The sequence below is a fragment of the Tamandua tetradactyla genome, chromosome 2, assembly GCF_023851605.1.
Source record: "Tamandua tetradactyla isolate mTamTet1 chromosome 2, mTamTet1.pri, whole genome shotgun sequence".
NCBI classification, from domain to species: Eukaryota; Metazoa; Chordata; class Mammalia; order Pilosa; family Myrmecophagidae; genus Tamandua; species Tamandua tetradactyla.
Window position 1 is genome coordinate 44,341,695 of NC_135328.1, and position 13,558 is coordinate 44,355,252.

General features: G+C 39.1%; 2 pseudogenes; both read left to right on the forward strand.

Moving 5' to 3' along the window:
- The first annotated feature begins 590 nt into the window (after nucleotides 1-590).
- LOC143659951 (olfactory receptor 1L4-like) lies at nucleotides 591-1,618 on the forward strand (annotated as a pseudogene).
- A 1,491-nt stretch (nucleotides 1,619-3,109) lies between these two features.
- Nucleotides 3,110-4,467, forward strand: LOC143659941 (nuclear receptor coactivator 5 pseudogene; annotated as a pseudogene).
- The last annotated feature ends 9,091 nt before the right edge of the window (nucleotides 4,468-13,558 follow it).

The window sequence follows — 13,558 nt, forward strand, 5'->3', positions numbered from 1 at the left end:
ATTTAAATAATATATATCACAAACATAGGCTATTCCTAATATGAATGGAATCTCAAGATCAGGAAACTTGATATAAGGAGGCAGATCACGCTAGCCAAAAGTCGGATTTGTTTGCAAAATGGAAATCCTTAAATTAACATTGACATGACTTTGCTCTGAAGATTCTAAAAATTTCAACTGAATTTTTGGGTAACAAGAAACATTCATTAGGTTTGATTCTCATTTTGTCCCATCTTCACCCTCTGCTCCCACAGAGTTATAAGCAGTGGTAGAGTTATGGGGTGCCTGGTATGAAAACATTCTCATTAAAAGAAAGACCAAGCAGCCTCTTCCCAAGGGACAAAAAACAGGCTAAGAAATCATGAACAACCTAAGAAGAATCCTTAGAAAGAGAATTGCAGAGAATTTAGACAAATGAAGCCACTTAGAAATCCCTAAGAACATGTGGGAAACCTCTGGTATCTAATTCAGTATGCAACCTATAATTTTTCAACTTTCCCCTCTTAGATTTTACTCCCTATCAGTTTCTCTGCAGTTTCTTAACGTATATATTCTTAAAAATCAGGACAATTAGCAAAAGGAAATTTCATAGGCTAGAGGATAGGAAAGAAGCTGTCTTGACAAAATTGCCCTTTGTATTCACTCCATGCTTCTCCTAACCCATCCAGGAAGTCCAAAGACATGGAGAGAAAGAACTATAGCAGCACCACCACAGAGTTCATCCTCCTGGGCCTCTCCTCCAACCCTCAGCTGCAGAGACCCCTCTTTGCTGTTTTCTTCACCATGTACCTGGTTACCATAGTGGGAAACATCCTCATCATCCTGGCCATCCACTCTGACTCTCGGCTCCATAACCCCGTGTACTTTTTTCTCAGCAACTTGTCCTTCATGGATATCTGCTTCACAACAGTCATTGTGCCCAAGATGCTGGTGACTTTACTCTCAGAGACAAAGGCTATCTCCGATGTGGGCTGCCTGGTCCAGATGTACTTCTTCATGGCCTTTGGAAACACTGATAGTTACCTGCTGGCCTCCATGGCCATAGATCGGCTGGTGGCCATCTGTAAACCCTTCCACTACAATGTGGTCATGGACCTGCGGTGTTGCCTCCTCATGTTACTAGGTTCTTGCACAGTCTCACACTTGCACTCCCTACTCTGGGTGCTGCTCATGTCTCATCAGTCTTTCTGTGCTTCTCACATCATTAAGCATTTTTTCTGTGAAACCCAACCTGTGCTAAAGTTGTCCTGCTCTGACACCTCTACCAGCCAGATTGTAGTCATGACTGAGACTCTGGCTGTTCATCATGACCCCTTTTCTGTGCATCCTCTTCTCCTACCTGAGGATTGTCATCTTTGTGCTCAGAATTCCCTCTGCAGCCGGGAAGAGGAAGGCTTTCTCTACCTGTGGCTCCCATCTCACTGTAGTGACCTTGTTCTATAGCAGTGTCATCTATGTCTACTTCAGGCCTCTGTTCATGTACTCGGTAGTGAAGGACCGGGTGGCCACAGTTATGTACACGGTGGTGACACCCATGCTGAACCCTTTCATCTACGGTCTGCGGAACAAGGATATGAAGAAGGGTTTGAGGAAATTAAGGGATAGAATACATTCATAGAAAGAATAAAATGATGAAGTTTCATAAACTAGGAAATGACCTTACAGATTTCCAGGTTATCCTTCCCTCCTGCTCATTTTCCTCTTTCCACCCAAAGATGCTATGAGAGGTGGTGCCGGCTAGCAGAAAGAGCACTGGTCTGGTAGTCAGAACACTAGGTTTCTATCAAAGACCTTCACCAAATATATGTTCATTCCATGTCAAGTATGTCTAGGAATGCAGAATCCATGAAAAGAGTTTCTGCCATCCTCAATTGATTGACAGCCATAAAATGGAATAAAGCTATACCAAAGGAACACTTCTATAAGCCTGAATATGTTCCGTACTCAGAGAGTACATCATGAACTATATCTGCCCAAAGAAATGAAATTTGTATGGGTTTGGAAGGTATTTGGGGAAGACTTCTTGGAGGAAGTGATCTAAGATCATCCTGAGTAATGTACTAAATTTACCCAGACGAAGACACAGAAGGTAAGCAAATATGGCGAACACTTCATATAGCAGAAACCACCCAGCCATGTAAAGGCAATATATATTGGAATGTGTTTAGAGAACAGTGTAAAGAAATATGAGGTTAAAGCTTTGTGAGCAATTTGAGAGAAAAGAAAAGAAGGCTGGAAACCACAATGAGCTATCACTTCACACCGTGAGGATATATGGGGGAAAATAGACCTAATGCAAATTATAAACTATAGTTAACAACAATATTATAATATTCTTTCATCAATTATAACAAATTTACAATACCAATACTAAGTGTCAATAATAAGAAGATATAAAGGGTATAGATTTTTCTTTTTGGAACAATGAAAGTGTTCTCAAATTGATTGGGGTGATAAATGTACAAAACTGTGATCACACCAACAGCCACAGATTGTACACTTTGGATGGATTGCATAGTATGTGAATAAAACTGTTTAAAAAATAAAAATAAAACAAAATAAAAATAATTTAAAAATCTTATGAGATTTGAAATCAGAACAAGCAGAAAAGAGCCAACAGACATCACCATGGGCATTCCCAGGTGACAGAGGGACCTTGGATGCCAGCAGCCTTTCCCACAAGAAGTAGCTAATGATTTCTTGCCAGGAGCAAAGACTCATTTGAGAGAGAAAAACAGACTGGCCATCTCCAATGTTCAAAAGATATTAATAAGGCAAAAAAAGAAAAGAAATGTGAATATGGTTCCATCAAGACCGAACCCCATATGAAAGGATCCATAAGGCTTTGGAGAGAGCTGTGACACAAGATATGATGGCTCCAAATTAGAGGAAGAATAAGGAGAGAGCCCAGTGATGGCAGAGACATGAAAGACCCCCACGATTTGCAGGACCACAGAGATGGTAGAGACCTTCAGAACCACAGAGACAGAAGTTTGTGCGATACACAGAACATGAGGGACCTCAGGGACTTTTGGGATCTAGGAGACTCTAGGGAGTTTTGGAGTCATCAGGACCCTGTACCCAACAGATCCCAAGACATTAAAGACTCATGTACAGGAGAGAAAGCTCTTATGACTGATACTTGCAAATGGATGACTATTGCAGGAGGAAGGATGACTCTTACTTTGACCATTACAGAGATAGCTTTGAGGGATGAGGCCCTTCAGGTCCAGAAAGTCAGTCTCATGGAAAAGAATATCTGAAATGTGAGGCTCAGTTTACCGAATAGCTTTTTATCGTCAATATTTTGAGGAAATACAGTGATGCTTTGATGCTGAGAGGCCCATCTATTATTTCCTGATGGTCGCCAACAAGCAAACTAAAGATTATGCTGAATCTTTGGGGCAGAAGGTGTGAGACCTGGACATGGTAATAGACTTGCTCTTCCTCAATGCAGAAGTGTCCTATCATAAGCTTTGAAGGATGTTAGCAAGGAAGAGTCTTCTTTTGCTATTGTCATGACCAGCATCAACAAATTCACTGTACCTGCACAGTCAACATCATATTTGGAACCCAAAAAATCATCACAATATGCCCCATGCAGACACCATGGTGCGGGTGGCCAACAATTATGAGCGCTACAAGAATGAGTGCCCAGAGAAGGAACATGAGGAGATTGCCAGACAGGCAGCCAAGATGACCCCATCTTACAGGAAAGGGAGTGAGTAGGCTCTGTGGAGGAAGGGAGAGGGGGAACTCTCCAGCCAACTAGAGCTTCAACAACCTGCTCATAGACAACAGGTACCTCACTGCTAAAAAGACTGACAATATCATCAACTATCTCCGAGAAGGAAGGAGTGGCTTATGAGGAGCAGAACCTACTCTCTGCCTGGCCCAATTTTCCATCAACCACGCAGGGTGACCTCAGGCGCCTTGCAGAAGATATAGCAAATCTCCTAACAGCTCCAGAGCAGCCAAGTGCTCTCTTCTGCTACACCCACACCAACTGCAACCCCCACCACCCAACAACAGCTTCAGGCCACAATCTTCCACTCTTCAATACTGGCATGGTTGCAGGCAATAGCAGCTCTGTATTCCCCTCTGTTGATGCTGAAGGCACTCAGACCCAGAATTTTTCCATAGCAGCAAACAGCCAGCCTCAGCAAAGACCACAGGACTCTGGCCCTCAGCCTCCACATAATTTGGGACAGACAGGATCTGCCTATCCTGTGACTCCTTCCCAAGGGTTCCTCGGCCAGCCTTCCAGTCGCCTTGCACCTGCCAGCAACATCATTAGCCAGAAGCCTATGTCTTCTAAAGGTATCAGCTTTGACAATCCAAGTGTATAGAAGGCCCTGGACACCCTGATCCAGTGTGGCCTTGCTCTCTCCCACCTTGTTAGCCAGACCACAAGCACAGGTGGGGCTGCCACAGGCCCTCATGGGATTTTACCAGAGCCATTACTGAGGCTAAACCTCTCAACTATTCTCAGTCCCCTCTACCTCTGGCCTCTTCCCACTTGCTGTGTCCTAAACAGAGTTGTTTGGAGGATGGTCTTTGTAGCTATTCAGGTCCACGCGGAATGTCATAAGTTTCTTCCACCAACTCTCTCCTCTGCTTAAGGCAATGTTGCTTATTCTATTTAGGGGTGTGTTTGTTGTTGGTTTCTGTTTTCTGTGGGAACTTGTTTTGTTTTAGAAAATAAATGTTTCTGGGGTCTCTTGGTCCGTACAGGTGTCTGAGCTCATTTTACATTTGATGGATTTTTCTGGACACTTTGTCAGCTGGCTTGTGGGGAGGAAAGGAAGAAGCAGCCAGGTCCCATGCTGGCTGAGTTTGGAGCAGCATTGTCTATCACCGCTTTGGTTCCTTTTGATCCTAGGGAGGTTCTCAGCCTAGCCCAGCACCTACCAGCTCCAAAGCTCCTGCCTGGAATGCAGAGTGACAGGCACAGTGATGTCATGGCCCACCCTCCAAGGGTGGGGCTGGGGAAATGGCTGAGGTTTCATAAATCACTTGTTCTGGAGGTGGTGAGGAGTAGCCCTGGCAGTCCATACCCAAGAGCTCTTATGTCTCATCCAGGTTTGTTTGGTTGTGTTATTTTCTGTTTGTTTTTCTTCCTTTGTTTGTTTTTCTGTTTTCTTTTCATTGGAGGATCTTCTGTGGTCTTAACTCCATTCTTGAGCAGTTTTAATACAAACTGTGAATCTGCACACCAACCACTTCTACACCCTTTGACGTTTCTATTAGCATCTTCCTTCCCAGTGGTAGTATCATGGACTCAGCTCTGAGAAGGCAACACTAGGCTCTGGTAGCCAACACCCATTTTTTTCAGTAATTGATTTTAAAGGGCAGGCTTTTGTTACCATCTAGCTTCTTATTCTGTTTTCTGAGCACCAGGACCCAAGGACAATTTTGATATCAGACTTTGAGTAGGTGGGCATGTTCTTGCTACAGCTTTGAGACAGAGTGAAATTGTCAGAGGGAGGGCCTCTGGTTGCTACTCTAACATGGAGCCACAGGAAGCTTCCCTCTAGGGATAGTGCTCATTAGAGTCCTTTGGATCACCATCTCAAGGGGGCGAGAAAGAGCAATGAGTGGCTTCAGCTTTATCTCTGCCTGTAGTTGAAAAAGTCAATGATTTCAAAGCATGGAGTTCCCAAATAGCAGTATTTTATGTTCTGACCTGTTTGTGTTACATACTGTTTTTTTCCTGTTTAGAACTCTTGTGTCGTTAATAAGATGAGATGATCATTTTATTTAAATTAAAATGAAAAAGTTAAAAAAAAGAACTTATTGGATAAAGCAGTACTGAGAGGGAAATTTATAACCCTAAAGCCTACATTAAAAAAAAAGAAGAAGAAGAAGAAAGCCCATTACGCAAAAAACAGAAAACTATAAGTGCTAGAGATGATGTGGAGAAAGAGGCACACTTGTTCACTGTTGGTGGAAATGCAAAATGACATAACCGCTCTGGAAGACAGATGGGCAGTTATTCAGGAAGCTAAATATAGAATTGCCATATAATCCATCAATCACGTTACGAGGTATATATTCCAAGGATCTGAATGCAAGGATGGACAGATATTTCTGCAGTGATATTTATAGCAGCATTATTTACGATTGCCAAGAGATGGAAACAGACCAAATGTCCATGGAAGGACAAGTCAATGAACAAACTGTGGTATACACATATGATAGAATATTATGCAGCCATAAGACAGAATAAAGTCAAGACACACACAACAATGTGTATAAATCTTGAGGACCTTATTTTGAGTGAAATTAGCCAGAAACAAAAGTCAATAACTGTATAGTCTCACTAAGATGGATTCATATTAATGAGAGAATTTTGAAAGTTAAAGTTGAGAACACAGGTTATAAGGTGGTAGAAAGAGGGTAGAGATTGAGCATTTGATGATGAAGGAGTACAGAATGTTCAAGCTGGATTGACTGTAAAGATCCAAAAATGGATAGCACAATACTATCTGATGGCAGCACAATATTGTAAGTACACTAAATGAAGGTGAGTGTGAATATGGTTGAGTGAGGAGGGCTGGGGGCATGTATGACTCCAGAAGGAAAGATAATGAATAAAGACTATGATAGTGTAACTTAGTGAAGTCTAGAGTGAACAATATAAGAATGTTTTTGCATGAGGGAAATAAATGAATCTCAACATTGCACTGTTGAAAATGCGATTGTATATTGAAAATATACAATCAATGCAAACTAAGGACTACAGTTAACAGTAACATTGTAATATGCTTCTATTGAATGTAACAAAGGCAAGATGACAAAGCTAAATATCAATACACAGGGACATGGGGACCCATATAGGATACTTTGCAGAAGAAAAGGAAATGTCCTCATATAGACTGTGTTGGTGAATGCATGGCTATGTTATTATACCAGGAACCATTGATTTTTTTACTTAGGTTGCATTGTATGGTGTATTAGTTAGGGTTCTCTAGAGAAACAGAATCAACAGGGAACACTTGCAAATATAAAATTTATGAAAGTGTCTCACGTGACTGTAGGAACGCAGAGTCCAAAATCCACAGGGCAGGCTCTGAAGCCGATGACTCCAATGGATGGCCTGGATGAACTCCACAGGAGAGGCTCACCAGCCAAAGCAGGAATGCAACCTGTCTCCTCTGAGTCCTCCTTAAAAGGCTTCTCATGATTGCATTTAGCATCACTAATTGCAGAAGACACTCCCCTTTGGCTGATTACAAATGGAATCAGCTGTGGATGTAGCTAACGTGATCATGACCTAATCCTATGAAATGTCCTCATTGCAACAGACAGGCCAGCACTTGCCCAATCAGATGAACAGGTACCACAACTTGGCCAAATTGACACCTGTCCCTAACCATGACATATGGTATGTGAATAAAACTGTTCAAAATGAACAGAGAGATATGGGCGCTGGAGAAAAGGAGGAGAGAGAGATGTACAAGAGTGGTGCAGCCCCTCCAGAGGGCAATGTAGTGCCCTCCTCTACAGGAGGCTGGGGGTGGGGTTATCATATGATCCTGCAACCACATTGTTACATGTATGCATGAAGGAACTGAGAGCTGGGACATGAATGGACATTTGCAAACTGTGTTTATGTTGGCAGTATTTGCAATTCACAATGGATGGAGGTGGCCTAAGGGTACATCAACTGGGTAACAGAAAGGGGAACTGTGATGGGTATATATAATGGAACACTGTATGGCTACAAGAAGGAATGAAGTTGTGAGGCACGCAAGTAGGTGAATAAAACTTGAAGACACTATGTTAAGTAAAATAAGCCAGAAGCAAAAAGAAAATATTATAATGCCTCACTAATATTGACCAACTATAAACTCTGAGAATTGAATTTGAGCACATTTGTTATCAGGGGAAGGTATGTTGTAAAAGTTGCTAGATTGTAAGCTCTGATATAAATCACATCTATTCTGGAGTGGTAATTGTTATTTCTAAATTTTTCTTTACAATAGATTTTTGAACAATTACAAAGCCTTAGCTAGACTGAAGAAGAAGAAAAAAAAAGAATATGCAAATACATAAAATCAGAAATGAAAAGAGAGACCTCAGTACTTATCTCACAGAATAAGCAGGTTCATAAGAGGAAATTATGAACAACTGTTGTCCAAAAATTAGAAAACTTAGATGAAATGGTGATTTCCTAGAAACACACAACCTACATAGACTCTAAAGGAAACAGGAGACCTCAACAGACCAATTACAAGTAAAGAGATTAAATCAATCATCTAAAACCTCAGAACAAAGCAAAGTCCAGGACCAGACAGACTCACAGGTGAATCTTTCCATCACTCCAAGAAGAATTAATACCAATACTGTTCAAACTCTACCACAACATTGAAGAGGAAGGAACACTACCTAATTCATTCTATGAAACCAATATCACTCTAATAGCAAAGCCAGATAAAGATACTACAAGAAAAGAAAATCACAGACCAATTCTTCTAATGAATAAAGATGCAAAAATCCTCAACAAAATATTTGGAAATTGAATACAAGAACACAGCAAAAGAGTTGCACACCATGATTAAGTTGGTTTTACCCCAAGCATGCAAGGATGTTTCAACACAAGAAAATAATTGAATATAATACACCTCATTAAAAAATTGAAGGGAAAAACCACACAATCAATTCAATTAATGTGGAAAAGGCATTTGGAAAAATCCAGCCTCCTTTATTGATTTAAAAACTTCAAAATATAGGAATAAAAGAAAGCTTCCTCAACATGATTAAGGGTATACACACAAAAAAAAAAAAACCCACACATAACATCATTCTTAATTGTGAAAGGCTACAAGCCTTTCCTCTAAGAATGGAGCAAGACAAGAATGGCTGCTATCACATTCAACATAGTGCTAGAAGTTCTAAACAAGAGCAGATAGGCAAGAAAAATACATAAAAAGCATCAAAATCAGAAAGAAAGAGGTAAATTTATATATGAACAGGCATGGAATATAAGAACAGACATGGAAAACCTCATCAAAACCAAACAATGAATTGAAGGAGGATATAAAGAAGGCAAAGAATGAACAAAAAGAAGAAATCAAAAGTCTGAAAAAACAAATCACAGAATTTAAGGGAATGAAAGGCACAGTAGAAGAGATGAAAAAACAATGGAAACCTACAATGGTAGATTTCGAGAGGCAGAACATAGGATTAGTGAACTGGAGGACAGAACATCTGAAATCCGACAAGAAACAGAAACTATAGGGGAAAAAAATGGAAAAATATGAGCAGAGACTCAGGGAACTGAATGACAATATGAAGCACATGAATATACGTGTTGTGAGTGTACCAGAAGGAGAAGAGAAGGGAAAAGGAGGGAAAAAACTAATGGAAGAAATTATCACTGAAAATTTCCCAACTCTTATGAAAGACTTAAAATTACAGATCCAAGAAGTGCAGCATACCCCTAAAAGAATATATCCAAATAGATGTACTCCAAGACACTTACTAATCAGAATGTTAGAGGTCAAAGAGAAAGAGAGAATCTTGAAAGCAGCAAGAGAAAAGCAATCCATCACATACATGGAAGCCCAATAAGACTGTGCAGATTTCTCAGCAGAAACCATGGAGGTGAGAAGACAGTGGAATGATGTACTTCAATTACCAAAAGATAAAAACTGCCAACCAAGAATTCTACATCCAGCAAAATTGTCCTTCAAAAACAAGGGAGAAATTAAAACATTTTCAGACAAAACATCACTGAGAGAATTTGTGACCAAGAGACCAGCTCTGCAAGAAATATTAAAGGGAGCACTAGAGACTGATATGAAAAGGAAGAAGAAAGAGGTATAGAAAGGAAGACTATGAGTAAAGGTAAAAAGAAGGAAAATTAGATATGACATACACAATCCAAAAGGCAAAATGGTAGAAGAAAGTAATACCCATACAGTAAAAACAGTAAATGTTAATGGATTAAACTCCCCAATCAAAAGACATAGACTGGCAGAATGGATTTAAAAACAGGACTCATCTATATGCTGTCTACAGGAAACACAACTTAGACCCAAGGATAAACATAGGTTGAAAGTGAAAGGTTGGGAAAAGATATTTCATGCAAATAACAATCAGAAAAGAGCGGGAGTAGCTATACGAAAATCCAACAAATTATACTTCAAATGCAAAACAGTTAAAAGAGACAAAGAAAGACACTATGTATTAACAAAAGAGACAATTCAGAACGAACACATAACAATCACAAATATTTATGCACCAAACCAGAATGCTCCAAGATATATGTGGAAACACTAAAAAGAGAAATAGACACATCTATCATAATAGTTGGAAACCTCAATTCCCCACTGTCATCAATGGACAGAACATCTAGATGAGGATCAATAAAGAAACACAGAATTTGAATAATACAATAAATGAGCTAGACTTAACAGATATTATAGAACATTACACCCCACAACAGCAGGATACACCTTTTTCTCAAGTGTTCATGGATCATTCTCAAAGATAGACCATATGCTGGGTCACAAAGCAAACCTCAACAAATTTTAAAAGATTGAAATCATACAAAACACTTTCTCAGATCATAAAGGAATGAAGTTGGAAATCAATAATAGGCAGAGCACCAGAAAATTCACAAGTATGTGGAGGCTCAACAACACACTCTTAAACAACCAGTGGGTCAAGGAAGAAATTACAAGAGAAATCAGTAAATATCTCGAGGTGAATGAAAATGAAAACACAACATATCAAAACTTATGGGACACAGCAAAAGCAGTGCTAAGAGGTAAATTTATTGCCCTAAATGCCTATATCAAAAAAGAAGAAAGGGCAAAAATTCAGGAATTAACTGTCCATTTGGAAGAACTGGAGAAAGAACAGCAAACTCAAGGACAGACCATATGCTGGGTGACAAAGCAAGTTTCAATACATTTAAAAAGATTGAAATCATACAAAACACTTTCTCAGATCATAAAGGAATGAAGGTGGAAATCAATAATAGGAAGTGTGCCAGAAAATTCACAAATAGGTGGAGGCTCAACTACACACTCTTAAACAATCAGTGGGCCAAGGAAGAAATTACAAGAGAAATCAGTAAATAGCTTGAGGCAAATGAAAATGAAAACACAATATATCAAAACTTATGGGACACAGCCAAGGCAGTGCTAAGAGGGAAATTTATTGCCCTAAATGCCTATATCAAAATAGAAGAAAGGGCAAAAATCAAGGAATTAACTGTCCACTTAGAAGCAGTAGAGAAAGAAGAGCAAACGAACCACAAAGCAAGCAAAAGGAAAGAAATATAATGAAGATTAGAGCAGAAATAAATGAAATTGAGAACATGAAAACAATTGAGAAAATCAATAAAACAAGAAGCTGGTTTTATGAGAAAATCAATAAGATTAATGGACCCTTAGCAAGACTGACAAAAAGAAGAAGAGGATGCAAATAAATAAAATTAAAAATGGAAGAGGAGACATAACCACTGACCCCACAGAAATAAAGGAAGAAATGACAGGATACTATGAACAACTTTATGCTAATAAATACATCAATGGAGATGAAATGGACAAATTCCTAGAAAGGCATGAACAACCAAGTCTCACTATTTGCACATGATATGATACTATATGTTGAAAACCCCGAAAAATCCACAGCCAAACTACTAGAGCTAATAAATGAGTACAGCAAAGTGGCAGGTTACAAGATTAACACTCAAAAATCTGTAGTGATTCTATACACTCGTAATGAACAATCTGAGGGGGAAATCAAGAAACGAATTCCATTTATAATTGCAACCAAAGAATAAAATATTTAGGAATAAATTTAACTAAAGAGACAAAAGACCTATATGAAGAAAATTATAAGAAATTGTTAAAAGAAATCACAGAAGACCTAAATAGAAGGAAAGGCATACCGTGTTCATGGAGTGGAAGACTAAATATAGTTAAGATGTCAATTCTACTTAAATTGCTTTACAAATTCAATGCAATACCAATTAAAATCCCAACAACTTACCTTTCAGAAATAGAAAAACCAATAAGCAAATTTATCTGGAAGGGCAGGGTGCCCCGAATAGCTAAAAGAATCCGGAGGGAAAAAATGAAGTCAGATGTCTCATGCTACCTGACTTTAAGGCATATTATGAAGCCACAGTGGTCAAAACAGCATGGTACTGGCATAAAGATAGATATATTGACCAAAGGAATCGAATAGAGTGTTCAGATATAGACCCTCTCGTCTATGGACAATTGATCTTTGATAAGACAGTCAAGCCAACTCACCTGGGACAGAACAGTCTCTTCAATAAATGGTGTCTAGAGAACTGGATATCCATATGCAAAAGAATGAAAGAAGATCCATATCTCACACCCTGTACAAAAGTTAATTCAAAATGGATCAAAGACCTAAACATTGGATCTAAGACCATAAAACTGTTAGAAGAAAATGTAGGGAAACATCTTATAAATCTTCTACTGTAGGCAGTTTTATAGACCATACACCCAAAGCAAGAGCATTGTAAAAATAAATAAACAAATGGGAACTCCTCAAAATTAAACACTTTTGCACATCAAAGAACTTCATCAAGAAAGTAAGAAGACAGCCTATACAATGGGAGACAATATTTGGAAACTACATATCAGATAAAGGTCTACTATCGAGAATTTATAAAGAGATTGTTCGACTCAACAACAAAAAGATAGTCAATCCAATTACAAAATGGCCAAAAGACTTGAACAGACACTTCTCAGAAGAGGAAATACAAAGGACCAAAAGGCACATGAAGAAATGCTCAACTTCCCTGGCCATTAGAGAAATTCAAATCAAAACCACAATGAGATATCATCTCACACCCACCAGAATGGCCATTATCAATAAAACAGAAAAATGACAAGTGCTGGAGAGGATGTTGAGAAAGAGGCACACTTAACCACTGTTGGTGGGAATATCAAATGGTGCAACTGCTGTGGAAGGCAGTTTGGTGGTTCCTCAAAAAGCTAGAGAATTGCCATATGACCTGGCAATACCATTGCTAGGTATCTATTCAAAGGACATGAGGGAAGGACACAAACGGACATTTGCAAACCAATGTTTATAGCAGCATTATTTACAATTGCAAAGAGATGGAAACAGCCAAAATGTTCATCAACAGACAAGTGGCTAAACAAAGTACGGTATATACATACGATGGAATATTATGCAGCTGTAAGACAGAATAAAGTTATGAAGTATGTAACAACATGGATGGACCTTAAAGACATTATACTAAGAGAGATTAGCCAGAAACAAAAGGGCAAATACTGTATGGTCTCACTGATATGAACTGATATTAGAGAATAAACTTGGAGAATTTCACTGGTAACAGAGACCATCAGGAGATAGAAATAAGGTAAGATACTGGGTAACTGGAGCTGAAGGGATACAGATTGTGCAACAGAACTGAATACAAAAACCCAGAAATGGACAGCACAATACTATCTAACTCTAATACAATTATGTTAAAACACTGAATGAAGCTGAATGTGAGAATGACAGAGGGAGGAGGGCTGGGGGCATAAATGAAATC